Source organism: Diabrotica virgifera, chromosome 5 (assembly GCF_917563875.1).
Source record: "Diabrotica virgifera virgifera chromosome 5, PGI_DIABVI_V3a".
NCBI classification, from domain to species: Eukaryota; Metazoa; Arthropoda; class Insecta; order Coleoptera; family Chrysomelidae; genus Diabrotica; species Diabrotica virgifera.
In genome coordinates, this window is record NC_065447.1 from 42,755,577 (window position 1) to 42,771,815 (window position 16,239).

Sequence of the window (16,239 nt, forward strand, 5' to 3'; positions counted from 1 at the left end):
ATTGCACACATGTCATTAACATGACAACGCGAAAGTTAAGGATATTTGATTATATATGAAAATGAAAGTGTGCCGAAAAACAATGCGAAAAAGTAAATACCATTTAAAATGCATTGTTACTTCACGCACACTTTAACTCCTTCACGCACTGCTATCTATAATGACAGTTTTCACAAACTTAAAACTTATACATAATATGAGATAGAGTAGATAAATAAATTTTCAGATTATTAACAGATCTCTATAATCGTACTTAATCATATACACATATGTGGTGGATTCGATAAATATTCAAAATATCTCGATAAACACTGGCTTATCGAAAAAGTACTAAGAAGCAAAAAAGTTTTAAAAATATTGTGTTTAACTAATGGTGCCACAATAATAATTTAATTGGAACGTACACAAAAGTTTGGGGGGCTTTAGGGAACAAAACCCCCATAAAATTTTTATCGGATGCACAAATTTTACTTTAACTTTTTTTAAGATATTGCTGCCATAAGAATGCCACATGTCCATTTTCAATCAAAAATCTCTAAGAGTTTTCGATATATGAAAAAAAATCAATTTCATTTTGTAACTTTAAAGGGCTGTAACTTTTTTTGTGTGCAATATTGTATATAGGTGAGGTTTAATCAACCTATTTTTGACCCCAGAATTTGTAGTATAATTTATGACCAAGCTTTTCGGGACACCCTGTATATTACACTTTATTGCTTCCATATGTTTAAGTATCCTCTTCCATTTCTCTCTATTTGCTACTTTTTGTTTCCACCATTGTACTAGGTATAATACTGCTCGTCTTGATTTCACTTACCGCTTCCTCTCAGCTTCTCTTTTTCTTTTCTGCGCTAGTTACTTTTAAATTATCTCTGCAGTAATCTGTACTATATGCCCAAGCCAACTAATGAAGCCCTATTTGCTTCCCAATTTTCTGTGTTATTGATTTCCCTCAAATATCTTAAATTTTTCTTTTTTCTTTCACTGGGTAACATTCAGGGTAAGATTGAAGGAACACGGGGTCCCGGTAGGCGCCATACTTCATGGCTTAGAAATATCAAAGACTAAACCGGCCTTGATTCAACATCTTTGTTTAGAGCCGCATTGGACAGGGACAGATTCGCCAGTGTAGTCGCTAACCTCCACTAAAGGAGACAGCACCATAAGAAGAAGATAGTTTTCTCTATTATTTCTGTAAAAGTTTTAGTGTACTACTCGTAATAAGACAACAGTCACGTACGGAGATAAACATGGACACTAACAAAAAACGATTAAATAATTAGCGGTGCGGTAACACGAAATCCTTAGAGGAGTTATATATGGAGCAAATATAGCATGATAAACGAATAGAGGCGCAGGTACTACAACCAATTAGATACTCTGTTAGGTTAGAAAAGTTTACTAAAATCCATAGAGGCCCATAGATTGTTGTTTATTTGGGTTTATATGACTGCGGACACTAAATCCATTCGCCAAGGCCCATAGATTAAAATGGGCAGCAAATATTAGAGGGAGTAGGGACACAATGTGTTTTGGGAAACACCAGATAGGCGTAGGGCTGTAGGACGACTAGAAAAATGTGGAAAGATGCAGTCAGTGAGGATCTGGAGAAATAGGGAGGCAGATAATGGGAAATAGTGGCACAGGACCGACAAGAGTCGAAGGTAAATAAACGCAGCGAAGACTCACGAAGAGTTGATGATGATGATGACTCGATTCCTGTCCTTTTCACTGAACACTGAGTTAGATCGAAAATTTACACTCAAAATAACAAAATTCAGTTTGGCAACACTGTGTGAATGTTGATAGTAACACATCACTTTTAAGATAAACAGAACTGTAATTTAGTCCAGACAAATTAATATATTTTTTTGCCAACAAAAATGAGATTTTTCAACCAAATAATGTTTCAAATATGATGTGCAAAATAATTTTTAATTGGGTTCTGTTAATGAGCTTGCTTTTTTTATCATTAAAATAGAAAAAACTTTAAAAATTTCACTCATTAAATCATTATTGTCCAGTTATCGTCTTAATTATTTTAACTGTACTAATATCCGTCGATTCATTCTGAATGATTAATGGGTTGTTAAAACATTTTATCTGTAGAGGCTTCTGGAATGTCTTAAAAATATCGAATTTCATTGATAAAATGCGCATATCCCACCGATCTTCGCTTCGATCATAAGAATTATTAAATGAAATGATATTTGTAATTTATTTTCAGTTACACACTTCCGCAATCAATACCATGTTTCAGATTTTACCGGAAAATATAACTGTATATAAAATATTACACATGTTGACACAGTATAATATGCTTAATACTACCCACTGGATAGCAACAATTAACCTATTTAATGATATTTAGTTGATTTCGAGAATGTACTTAGATAATTTTCCATTGCTACGAGAGGAAACTACGAGAAAGAAATGATATGGCATAAACAACAATACAAGCGTATTAGATTCATGTACTGCAGTGGCGGCTCGTGACTTTAGGGACAGGGTCGACAAGGTTTTGTCTCCAAAGGCTTCAATTTCATAGGAAATCTTTGGTTTTTGTTTTTTTTTTAATTTTTTTTGTTTTTTTTTTTTGTTTTTTTTCCTATAAATTTAGAAACTATACCTGTTTATAAATTAACTCTAGTCTATGTTGTTTCGAAGTAGCAAAATGGGTTATAACGTAATTGTAAAATTTATTATTGTTTTGGAGGGATTTTAAAAGTTTTTTTCTATCGACATTTGAGACAAGTTTGACATTCTCTCCTGTTTCATGGTGTTTCGACAATACGTTTTGACTCTTTTGAGACAAGAGAAATCCCGTTCATTTGAGACAGAATTTGCCCACATTTGAGCACAATAATTTATTAATTTCGGGAACAGTTTGTTGTACCTAATGAATTGCAGTATATAAAATTATACATAGTATGTAACTTATCCCACCTTCCGAAAATATTTGGATCAGAATATAAAACTGTTAATCCATTTTCTTACTTTATTCGATTAAAAAATGATGTATAATTTTTAATGAACTTGTCTAATAGATATTTTGAAAATTCTTTGGCGTAACTTTTAAATTTTGAATAATCAAAGAGGTCAATGACTTATAACAGTGAGTAAATAATATTTTTGCTTGGTGCAATTGTTTTAACTTTTGTCCGGAGACCATACAATTCACTGGACATCAAGACAGCCCCGTCATAAATTTGCCTTAATTTTTGATATAAAAAAAATTTTAATCTGTCCTTTAAATTAAAACACCAAAAATATATTCTGTCTTATGGCTTCTACTCACGTCTGAAAACCTAACAACCGCTCATAAATATTAGACGTAACGCGTATCGAAGAACAATTATTGATACTTGTGAATGACATGTTACCTCTATCAGAAGTTTCGTCTACTTCTACCTAAAAGGATCAAAATGTAACTACCAATTGATTCTTTCATTATGTGCTGTTTTAGGTACGCCGCTGTATTCTTCGAGTCAGAAAATAAATTAGAAAATTCCAGATTGTATTTGTTAAACAATTTTATTTGTTCTCTATAATTAACTTGATTTAACGAATGCTCCGATACATCCTATCCCCTAAATGGTAATTCCTAACAACTTAAAAGAATTACAATATCAATAATAATTAAACGACGTAAAACTACTTACCTATTTCATAATTTTATCCCGAGCGCGCTATCAAGGCAATACGTGGCTACGTACGTGCCTTTCTGCCGTTTGCAGATCACCGCTCGGCAGAGGTACCCGCTGCCGTACTTACCATTCAAATAAATACGGGGAATGTATAATTGGTTGCCTATCGGCTAATATTCCATAGCTTCTAATTATAAGCAAATCCTCGATCTGGGGACGGCATGCCGTGCCGGGCTTTATAATAAGAATTCACACAATCGCAAACGGGTGCGGGTGCATGGCTATAGGATCATTAATTTGAAAAGTCTCTTACGCACAGCGCACAGGGATCACTTAACTAACGTATCGGGATCGAATTCTTTTAAAAACAATGAATAAAATTTAGTCTGTATTATCTCACAGATATATTTTTTATTTCACAGAAACGAATATCATCAACTCCGATTAAATTAAATATTTCAAAAATCTATAATGTGTCTATAAATCTGTGGGTCGGCACTGCCGACCCTGACGAGCCGCCACTGCTGTACTGTGATTTCTTTACCTTTTGTATACAGTAAAACCTCCGTTAACCGAAATAATTAGGGGGGAGGCTGTTTCGGATAACAAGAATTTCGGTTAAAAATAACATTGTTTTTCGTATTCTTCTTGTATCAAATTACATAGTATTCTTGGTCAAAGTTGGCATTAAAAAATACTATGAAGTGATTTCGTAATGTGTTGTATATTTAATAGGGTTCTTTAGTTGTATAAATGCAATGTTGACGATGTTGACCAATTTACATCGAATTGTTTCCGTTTTGCTATAAAAATTTTACTGTATATGTATTATATTTATGTATTACAGCCCGTTCTCACTTGTCGGATATCGGATCCGTATTTTAATCGTATTTTTAAACTACTGAGGAGAATACTAGGACCTGTGAGGGAAAACGGAATCTTCAGAAGTCGATACAACAACGAGCTTTATCAACTTTATTTGGACCGTGCAAGTTCGGAAAAGCGACACCTGGTTTCATAGCTCAACAACATTTTTAGCACTTGTAATTATATTGGCCAATTATATTAGTCCTGGTTGCTGGACAATTGTCAAGGCCATAGCCTAAAAAATCTATAAGAATAAAAAGTAAAATTAGGGTTACGTTATTAAAAGGTAAACAATAATTGTATGTAGTAAATAAAATAATTATTAAAATGCACTACTACAAGCAAAATACAATTAATTAAATTGACTTTTATATAATAATTGCATATCATATCAATACTGTGGAGCAACATATAATTTTTACATCAAACACAAAAAATAAAGGAGGCCAAGGCTCAATTTGGGTTGTAGTGCCGTAGAATAATAAGAAGAAGTTCGAATAAAAAAACTAACAGACATAAAACTAAAAGACAACTTAAGCAGGCCACGCACTGAATCGGCATAGAGCGATCGGCTCGGCTAAGAACAGTCGGCAGATTTTGCTATACATGAAAATAAATGAGCCACTGCGCCCCGCCTAAGGGCTTGTTTATAGGCAGACGGTTTGCCAACGTCGACCTCGCGGTTTACCTGTTTTCCCCCTGTTTTACTTGGTATTAGGGTGAAACTTCAAAGGCGGCATTAGGGTGACGTCAAGTAAAACAGGTAAACCGCGCAGTCGGCGTTGGCAAACCGCCTGCATATAAACAAGCCCTAAGAACGTTCGACAGTCGAATGTTCTTAGGGGTACCCCATCAAAATAGCCCCGTCAAAAAAGCTCCGACAAAATAGCCCCGACATAATATCCCGCACACAAAATAGCTCCAACAAAATAGCCTGCAGACAAAATAGCCGCGGAATAATAGCCCGCCGACAAAATAGCCGCGACAAAATAGCCCCGACAAAAAAGCTCCCTTCAGAATTCATCATGAAATAATTCCTTAAAAATACATTTTTTCGGAATGGTAATCTATTCAGATGTTTATCTTAACCACATTAAATAAGAATGGTCTTTTCAGAGAACTCGAGTCCTGTCTTCCCTGCCCCTTGGAAGTTTGAACATTTAAGTTAAGCGAAAATCAATGTTTATTTATGATATAAACATTTTTTTCTGTTTTCAGGCAACAGTAAAATGCATTTTAAATTAAATAAATTAAATACATTCTTCCTTTTTGTCAAATAATTTAAATAAAAAAAAGTTTTTGGACTCCTTGTATAAATAATTATGTAATTGTTTATAAGTGGCTGTTTTAGCCGGGGCTATTTTAGCCGGGGCTATTTTAGCCGGGGCTGTTTTGACCGGGGCTATTTTGTGTGCGATCTATTTTGTCGGGGCTATTTTGTTTGCGGGCTATTTTCTTTGTGTTCGGTCTATTTTGACGGGGCTGTTTTGACCGGGCTATTTTGACGGGTCACGGTTCTTAGGCGGTGCGCGGTGGCTCATTTATTTCCATGTGTGTATAGCAAAAGCTGCCGATTGCTCTTAGCCGAGCCGATCGCTCTATGCCGATTCAGTGCGTGGCCTGCTTTACCATGCTGATCGCTTAGGTTTTTAAGTTAGTTAGATGGGAAATTTAAAAAATTTAATTATTATTTATTTATTTAGTCCAGAGAAATAAGATTTTTCTCGTGACACATCCCCCTCCAGGCCGAAACCAAATTTTTTGAGTAGTATGGACATCTATATTATTAACCTTTATGTTTCCTGCATAGACCAGGGCGCATCTGTAAAAATATTAGTACATTTGGACGTTGAGAGGTGACTCAAATTTTTTTGCAGAAATTGCTTGAAAATAAATCAAATAATAATATATGAGTTATCCTCCCTCTCAAAAAGGTCCGGAACATTGTTTAAATAATCAAAATGTCAAAAAAATAAGGAAAAATTTGATTTTTTTCTTGGTTATTTGATTATAACTTTAAAAGTATTCATTTCTGAGAAAAGCTGTACTAACATAAAAGTTGTGTAATTAAATTCCCTACAATATAGAATTGGTTAAAAATTTAAAAAATAGTCACCCTTGTTGCAAAATAGCAATAATTGTGAAAAAAACATACAAAAACAAGTATTCGCATTTTACGTTTTTCAACCATTTATGCTATACCTAGGACCTTCATATTTCACCCTGAGAAACTCTATGATACAGTAAAACAATACTTTAAATTTAATTAAGATCGGTTCAATAGATTTTGCAAAATAAATTTTGCAATCCAGCTTTCGTAAAAAAAATTCATTTTTTCAAAATGTTACAGGACTGAAAATAAAGCAGATAGCAAGTTGAAAATTTTTTTGCGTATAGAAGTGTACTGTACCTTTCATTTACAATTTTGCAAAATTAAAATCGAATAACACCACGGCGTCAGGAATTTTTTTAAATAAATATTAATTATTGGTGCTACGCGCAGGACAGCGGATAGTTTGCTCTGATTGGGCATTCCAATGACCTTTGACAATGATTGATACATTTTAATTTTTATTACATTTCGATATAAATAAATAAATTTGTTTATTGCAAAATAAAAACACATACTCTATCCTTTGAAATAACACTTTTATTAGCAAAAGCTTTCTTTGTTCATATATTTTAACTTAAATAATAAAAGTTTATTATTTTTAAACATATTCAATTGTTTAAACAATATTTCACAAACAATAATAAAATTAGTTTGATTTTTGTGGAATTAAAATATTAAAATACAACAAAATATAGAGTAAGATAATAATATATTAGATAATGATTGGAAGAAATTTTGGTGGAAATCAACTTGTGTGAATCGAACACCGCTGTCCTGCGCGTAGCACCAAAAATTATTGTTTATTTCAAAAATTTTCTGACGCCGTGGTAATTAATCGATTTTAATTTTGAAAATTGCAAATGAAAGGTACAGTACACTTCTATAAGCAAAAAAAATTTCAACTTGCTATCTGCTTTATTTTCAGTCCTGTAACATTTTGAAAAAATGAATTTTTTTTGCGAAAGCTGGATTGCAAAATTTATTTTGCAAAATTTATTAAACCGATCTTAATGAAATTTACAGTATTGTTTTACTGTATCATGAAGTTTTTCTGGGTGAAATATGAAGGTCCTAAGTTTAGCATAAATGGTTGAAAAACGTAAAATGCGAATACTTGTTTTTGTATGGTTTTTTCGCAATTATTGCTATTTTGCAACTAGGGTGACTATTTTTTAAATTTTTAACCAATTCTATGTTGTAGGAAATTTAATTACGCAACTTTTATGTCAGTACAACTTTTCTCGGAAATGAATACTTTTGAAGTTATAATCAAAAAACGAAGAAAAAAATCGAATTTTTCCTTCAATTTTTAACATTTTGATTATTTAAACAATGTTCCGGACCTTTTTGAGAGGGAGGATAACTTAAATATTATTATTTGATTTATTTTCAAGCAATTTCTGCAAAAAAATTTGAGTCACCTCTCAACGTCCATCTCAAAACAGATGCGCCCTGGACTAGCAGCCGATTTTAATGATATACATAGTTATAAACAAATGAAGATAAAAAAACGCTAAATTTTTGCTTTTTTCGTCTATTACCAAAAAGTTAAGCACTTTAAACAAATTTGAGTGTAAGAAACTCATAAATCGTATAAAAAACTTCAATATGGCGTTCGCTGAATATGTCCATCCTTATTGGTTGCTTAGAAAATTGCAAAATAAATCATAAATTTTGAGTTTTTAAAAATATTCATAACTTGTGTAAAAATTAACTTAGAACCTTCTTATTACACGGAATGCTGGTACTTCTTGTACTTAAATTATATTTCAAATTTGAAAGCAATTGGTCAGTTTATGAAAGAAGAACATTTATACTATTACCATTATTAAAAATAAATGACAAAAAATAATTTTAAACAGTGTAAAATTATTTTGAAAAAACATGTCGATTTTTTGCTTACTTATAAACAATTAGAATAACTTTTTAACCGTTACCTGTAGAAAAATTATTTTTTCATATTTAGAAAGACTGAATTTTTATACACATTTAGAAAGAAAAACAACTGTCCTAGGACAATTAGGGACAAAGTTAGCCCCCCCATTTATTTAATTCACATGTTTTTGCAAAATAATTTTGCAATATTTATAATTATTTTTTGTAATTTTTTTTAATTAAATTAATACTGTAAATTTCCTTCTTCCATAAACTATCCAAAGTATTACTGTAGCTTCATCATTTTCTGACTTACAGTGTTGCAAAAAAAATAAATTTGGGATAAACAAATTAAATAACTTTTAAACTATTTGACCAATTTCTTCGAAATTTAGGGTATGAATTAAGCACCATAAGTCTCAGCATTCCGTATAATAAGAAGGTTCTAAGTTAATTTTTACATAAGTTGTAAATATTTATAAAATCTCAAAATTTATGATTTATTTTGCAATTTTCTAAGCAACCAATAAGGACAGACATATTAAGCAAACGCCATATTGAAGTTTTTTATACCGTTTATGAGTTTCTTACTCTCAAATTTGTTCAAAATGCCTATTTTCTTAGTAGTAGATGAAAAAAGCGAAAATTTACCGTTTTTTGATCTTCATTTGTTTATAACTATGTATATCATTAAAATCGGCTGCAGGAAATATATAGGTTATTATTATAGATGTCCATATTACTCAAAAAATTTGGTTTCGGCCTGGAGGGGGTTGTGTTACCAACAGGCTATTTTTTTTTTCTTATTTCTCTGAACTAATTGCAAGAAATGATAATGCAGGATAACTATAGCAAGAAAGACAATTTTATACAAACCTATTGTTTTTAACATAAGTAAAAAACAAGCGTTTTTTGACTACTTATTGTTACAACGATGAGTATGAGTATATTCATCACATTCAGAAAAAATAACCCAGGTTTATAACCATATTTACTGATGCTTTATTGCTTGCCACGCTCGAAATTAATAGCAGTTCTAAAAGTGTTTTTTGCAATTTGCTGATGCAGCAGGAGTTTATGAGCAATAGCAATACGGTTAATCTGAATATTCAGGTCGTTTCCAATTTGAGCGACAATAAAACGCTGAAGACCTCCCACTAAAATTTGTGTGTGAGTGCTAGTTTATCCAGGAAACGAAATTATGCTTCCGGGATAATGCATTAAATTTGGAATTGTGTACGTGGCAGTAAAAACAAAAATATTCAAACAATTAAACTGTCTAAGTTTGTATATTGTTGAGAGATTATCATAATAAACAGAAATAATATGTATCAAATCAGGGGAGACTGGTGCGAATTTGTATAAGTGGGCGCCGATTTGAGAGTACAAAAAAATAAATAGGTATTTTGCCAAAAGCCTACTTCTTAAAATGAAATTCAAACAGTCACTTGCTGCCATACTGTCATCATGTGAATAAGTCAAATCATAGCTCAGATGTTACCTAGGAAGTATTAAATGGAATATTTTAAATATCCATGCTTAACTTAGCATTTTTAATCGATGTTTCCTTGACGGATTACTTTTAAAGGGTTTTTACCCACATATTTTTGTAATATATCTTGGTGGTTAGCATGTAAATTTCACGTAAGCACTAATGATGATTGGTCAACCAATCGAAAACTAGCTCTATGATGTAGCCCTTTTTAGGAATTTTAAATATATACCTTTTATAAAGGATTTTATTTTTTTTTAAATTCAATCCTTCTAATGTATTTAACATCTATATTGGAATCAAGAAGCTTCTATTCTGGTAGACGGCAAAGAAACAGACAAAATTTGCATTCAAAGAGGTGTCAGACAGGGTTGTGTGTTATCCCCAACTTTGTTTAACGTATACTCAGAAATAATTTTTAATGAAGCCTTGGAAGGACAATGTGGAGTTCGAATCGGGGGAGAAACTATTAACAACATCAGATATGCAGACGACACCGCGATCATGGCTGAAAATATCGAAGATCTTCAATTCCTTATTGATCGAGTCACTAGAGAATGCTCCAATAACGGACTTAACATAAATGCAACAAAGACAAAGTTACTTGTGGTTAGTAAACAAGACGTCGGCCCTATGCAACTAATTGTCAGTGATGAATCAATAACAAAAGTTAACCATTTTAAATACCTAGGATGTTGGATAAACGAGACACTAAATCCGGATGAAGAAATTAAAACTCGTATAGAAATTGGAAGAGGAGCATTTATGAAACTTAGATCTATTCTGAGCAGCTCTCAGCTGAATTTACAACTAAGAATCAAGTTCCTAAAATGTTATGTGTATCCTGTATTACTATATGGATGTGAAACCTGGATCATGAAGGTTAACATGATGAACAAATTAGAAGCCTTGAGATGTGGTCGTATCGTAGAATGCTCAGAATATCTTGGGTTCAACGCATTTCAAACAGAGAAGTCTTAAACAGAGTAGGTCAAGGCGAAGGTGACTTAATGAAGATGATAAAAAAGAGAAAACTTGAATATCTGGGGCATATAATGAGAGGTAGCAGATACAGGATGCTGCAGTTAATACTCAATGGAAAGATCGACGGAAAAAGAGGAATTGGTCGAAAGAAATATTCATGGCTCCGAAACCTTCGTCAATGGACTGGCTTACCAGCAGATCAATTATTGTTACATGCCGCACAAGATCGAGAACGATATCGGCAAATTGTTATGGAAGCTACCCACGCCTAAAAATTTGGGCACGGTACTTAAAGAAGAAGAAGAATGTATTTAATGACCCGTTCCATTCTTCTTCATGTACAATGTCCTTTCAGAAAGTTGGTTACCATCATAGCTATCTTATTCACAGCCACCTTAAATACGGTTCTCGTATGAATACCATGCCAATCTGGCAAGTTTTTCAAGTCCTTCTTCGTGCGGGACTGCGTTTGGCTGCTATTTTCCCTTGCATAATATTTTGTAGCAACCTATATTTGGGACGTTTCATTATATGTCCGAAATACTTCAGCTTTCTCTTCTTTTTTTGACATCCATTTTCTTGCAATCTATTTTAGAGAAAACAACAAACAATACATGTGAGTGTTAAGAAAGTGGAAAATACCTAAAAGGGTACAATAATATTTGAATTAATTTAGTTATTACTGAATTGAATTAATTTGAAGAGTACAATAATAAAAAGTCTAATAAGTCAGGAAATAAAATTAGAAATTATTTATCCTCTGGGCTTTTTAAGTTGGAAAAAATAAAGCATAACAGAGTGGCTAAATACTATCTTTTAAATACCTCTACTCAAATCTTTTCTTTTCTTTTAGTTTATACTTTATTCACCTTTGGTGGATATTAAAGGAAATAGTTCGCTAAAATTATTATCACGGTGAATGACAGGACGTGAAATGCAATTTAGATAACCCTTGTCGAGTATTTCGCCACTCTGTTATGCTTTATTTTTTTCAACTTAAAAAGCTCAGAGGATAAATAATTTCGAAATTTATTTCCTGACTTATTAGACTTTTGATTCATAGATGGTGCTAGTAGCATCTTGGGTGATTATTTTGATAATTACCCGGAAAGGATGAAAGGATTTGATTTCAGTTCAGTGCCTCTACCCAGGTACTCCGATGAGGAAACGGTTATTCCGAAATACGTATAAGCACATAGTAGAGGCTCTGTACTGTAATCAAATCAGAACCATCTTTTCTTTTAGTTTATACTTTATTCATTTTTGGTGGATATTAACCTTTAACTACCCGCGCATCAAGTTATAACATAACTACACGCGTGGCGTACTTTATACGCCACAAGAAAATACACTTAAAACAGCGGATTTGTTTACTGTTTTTTAAAAAAATACACTTAGTTGTTTGTTATAAACCTTATTCAGCATCAGTGAATACTTGGAGTCCTTCTCAGTAAGCCAATTGGGATTTATAACTGGAATCATAGAATAACTGGATTCCATGATTAGGCCAGGAACCGAAGCTTTTCACCTCGCAATTTTTACAGAATTGATAGATTTGCTTGAAAATTTAAAAATAAGTAGTAGATAGACTAAGGATCAAAATCTATATGATGCGGAAAGGCGCTTTTACCATGGGGGTGGTTGTCACCCCATCTCGGAGGTGGAAATTTTTTATTCTATTTTGACCGCAAAAGTTGATAAAAACATTCATTCTAAGCAAAAAATGTTCTATACATTTTTTTGATAAAATTAACAGTTTTCGATTTATTTGCCATCGAAAATGTTAGTTTTATATCGAAAAAATCAATGTTTTGATAGGTATACTCATTTACGATTCACTCAATTTTTGCCGTAGAAAAAATTTTTTTAAACCAAGTTCTTGAGAATTGAATAACCTACAATTTTATATTGAAACATTCTTTCGTATCTCTGATGCTAATCTTTATATTCTGAAGAAAATGGCATTTTTTTACCAAGCTACAAAAATTCATTATTCGCTTTTAACTCCTGTTTTTAAAAACTAATCATTCTAAGCCAGTCAAACATATAGAATCTATTAATAATACATAAATAAATAAGAATGAATAAGGCCAATGACTAAAAACACCGCTAACTTACATTATTATGCTTCCAATTGAATTTCTACTTTTTTTTTTCAAAAAAAATATATTGATTTTTTAACCCTAATATTTTTAATTTTGATCCTAGAAGTTTGGTAAAAAAGAATTTTGTAGGTTTTTATAAGGTCTATACGGCTATTAATATTAATTATTGTTAAAATCCTCAGTCGCAAAAAGAGGTGACTTTGAAAGGGTTGGTAAAGGTGGTTTTTGCATGTTATTACAAGTTTTAATTGCCGATAGCTCACTCAATTTTTGCTGTAGAAAAAATTTTTGCAAACCAGGTTTTTGGAAATTAAATCGGCTACAATTTCATATTTAAACATTTTTTCGTATCGCTGATGCTAATCTTGCTATTCTGAAGAAAAGACAATTTTTTCCAAACTACAAAAATTCGTTATTTGCTTTTAACTCCATTTTTTTAAAAACTATTCATTCTAAGCCGGTGAAACTTCTAGAACCTATTAATAATACATAAATAAAAAAAGACCAAATAAGATCAATGACTAATTTTAATTAGGGTGGTGATTAGGGGGTTGCTTCCAATCACTTTTTTGCTGAAAAAAATAGGGACTGACATTCTTTTCATTATAAGTTACTTAATTTTTGAGCTAGAGACTTTTTTTATTTCTGGAGATAGATATTTTTAATACTTTAAATTAGTTTGAGCAAGTTGTCCTCGAAAAATGCATAGTTTTCTCGTCTTTTGACTTTGAAACTACAATATTTAGCATGTGACGAAGAAGAGCCATCATATAATAAAGTATAGCTCGATTACTATTGGTCTTAAAGAAAATCTAAAAACAAGTTTTTGTTTATTTTTTCAAAAGGTACATTTTCGTTAAGTAAAGTTGTTTTGATAAAACGAAAACTTTTGGAGTTATTAGCAGAAAACTTATTAAAAACATTGATTTTTTCGATATAAAACCAACACTTTCGATAGCGAATAAATCGAAAACTATCAATTTTGTTAAAAAAATGTATAGGACGTTTTTTGCTAAGAATGAACGTTTTTACCTACTTTTGTGATTAAAATATAATAAAAAATTTCCACCCCTGAGATAAGGTGGCAACCACCCCCATTGTAACAAAAATGAACTTCTGTTGGAGTGATATACTCCAACAGAAGTAATGAAAAAAATGAATACTACTTATCACTCAATAGTTGTGTCTATATTGAAAATAGAAATGAAGGGGCTTCAGCGTTGAAGCCGAAGTAATAAAAAATAAAAAATACTACTTTGCAGTAGTACTGAAGAAAGGGGGATTAGAAGGGATAGAAGTAGAAGTATGAAGAGACAGAGGCAAACTGAATAGAGTTGGCTAGCAAGAGATACAAAAGAACAACTTGACACTCAAGGATGGATACGGCTCGTTTGCATGCCTGTCGAAGAACAGTAGCTCTATATAGATAGTAATGATGACTAAAAGATGAAATAATAAAATAAGAATAATGTACTGAAACTGAATGAAGATGGATAATTGCTAAAGACGAACAAGATAAATAAATCTAACAAATTATGGGCGCCATGAAAATGATCTTCGATCATTTTCCCAGGTATCTTACACTGCTGTCAAATATTAAATATATTAAATCTGTAATAATGAACATAAAGGAATAATAAAATAATTGATATACAAAATAAATAACTATTTATTAAAAATAACTGCTAGATCTTTGACAATCTCTGAGTTACATAAATTAAATATAATGTGACTCTAAAATGACATATGTTATATTTTAAAGATGATATTATACAATACAACAACACTAATGTTATCTTTTACAAAATTAGATACCTCTTGCTTACATATAGGGTACACTCACATGAGTCTTCTACCAAATGGTTATAGTACGCCTGCTACGTACAACTAAAGGAAACTGACAAAGATGAAAATACTACAAATAAATAGGCCCAAGCCTCACTAAGGGAAAATACAATAATGAATAAATAAAGTTAAATATACAATTGACTAAAGTAGAAATGAAGTTGAGATAAATACCGACGATGACCTAAATTAACCGAACAAATGGAATAAAGCGAATAACAGTAAAATATTTGGGAAACAAGCTAGTAATATTAAAAAATAAATTTACCCGAATTACATAAACCAATAATAAAGTATTAAAAACCTAATTTTCTCTAGGCTTATTCCTGTGCACAAGAAGTTACCGTAGATACAAAGTTTGGGAACCAAATACCATAGTATACAAATATGTCATATAAAAACAAAGGTACGCTAAATCTGAAAAAAATAATTAATAAACATAATGTATCAAATAAATGTCTGATATATAAAAACCATAGTTACTTAAAACACAACACTAAATGTTCCCAAACGACTCCTAAAGAGGTTGCTGCTGCATCCTCAGAAATGAGCATCAAGATGATGCGGTCCCATGCCCTCCGTAGGCCCAGGTGGCAGGACGAAAAGGAGCTGGAATACTCCCAAAAAGCTTGTTCCCAAAAATGACTTACTCCCAATGTTGACTTGACTGTGGCTGTGGTGGTTTCCCTAGGTGGTCAAAGAAGGGGCTATGACTTCATCTTATGGTTTCTCCCAAATGGCTAAAAACATTCCCAGTTTTATTTCCCATTTTAGACATTAGCAAAAAGTAAAGGGAAGAAGAAATAATTGAGGAAACTTTTTAGAAGCATTAACATAGAAAAACCGATCATTAAAATGGAACAAAAACTAATCTCAGGTAACCTTGAACTATTTTGAGTGTGAAAACATGAACAAATAATGATGAATGTGAAATTTGAATATGATTTATCTGAGGGAATATCTGTAAAAATATATAGAATTTATAAAAATATTGGATGTTCAATAAATTTAAAACCTACAGAGAAATGATAATTATTTCCATTATTAATTGAGAATTGCATATGTTTGGTTATGTCTAACCAAAAAATATATTAATATATAATTTTCCTTGAATGAATATTCAATAATCGAAATAATCTACATAAAATCCAAATAATGAGTTGACTAAGAAATTTAACAATGAACCTAATATATCAAATGTTCCATCACAAAAAAACCAGGCTATATAAAAAAATTATTATGAAAAACTAAATATTTTACCGGGTTGATTCTTATCCAGATTCCATGAGGTGTTGAGTTACACATATGTTT

At 31.7% G+C, this 16,239-nt stretch overlaps 1 protein-coding gene across 6 annotated transcripts in view; it reads left to right on the forward strand.

The window, feature by feature from the left end:
- The window catches only part of LOC114328397 (uncharacterized), a 635,699-nt gene that overhangs the window by 204,853 nt on the left and 414,607 nt on the right, over positions 1-16,239 (forward strand). The gene's annotated exons all lie outside the window — the stretch shown is intronic.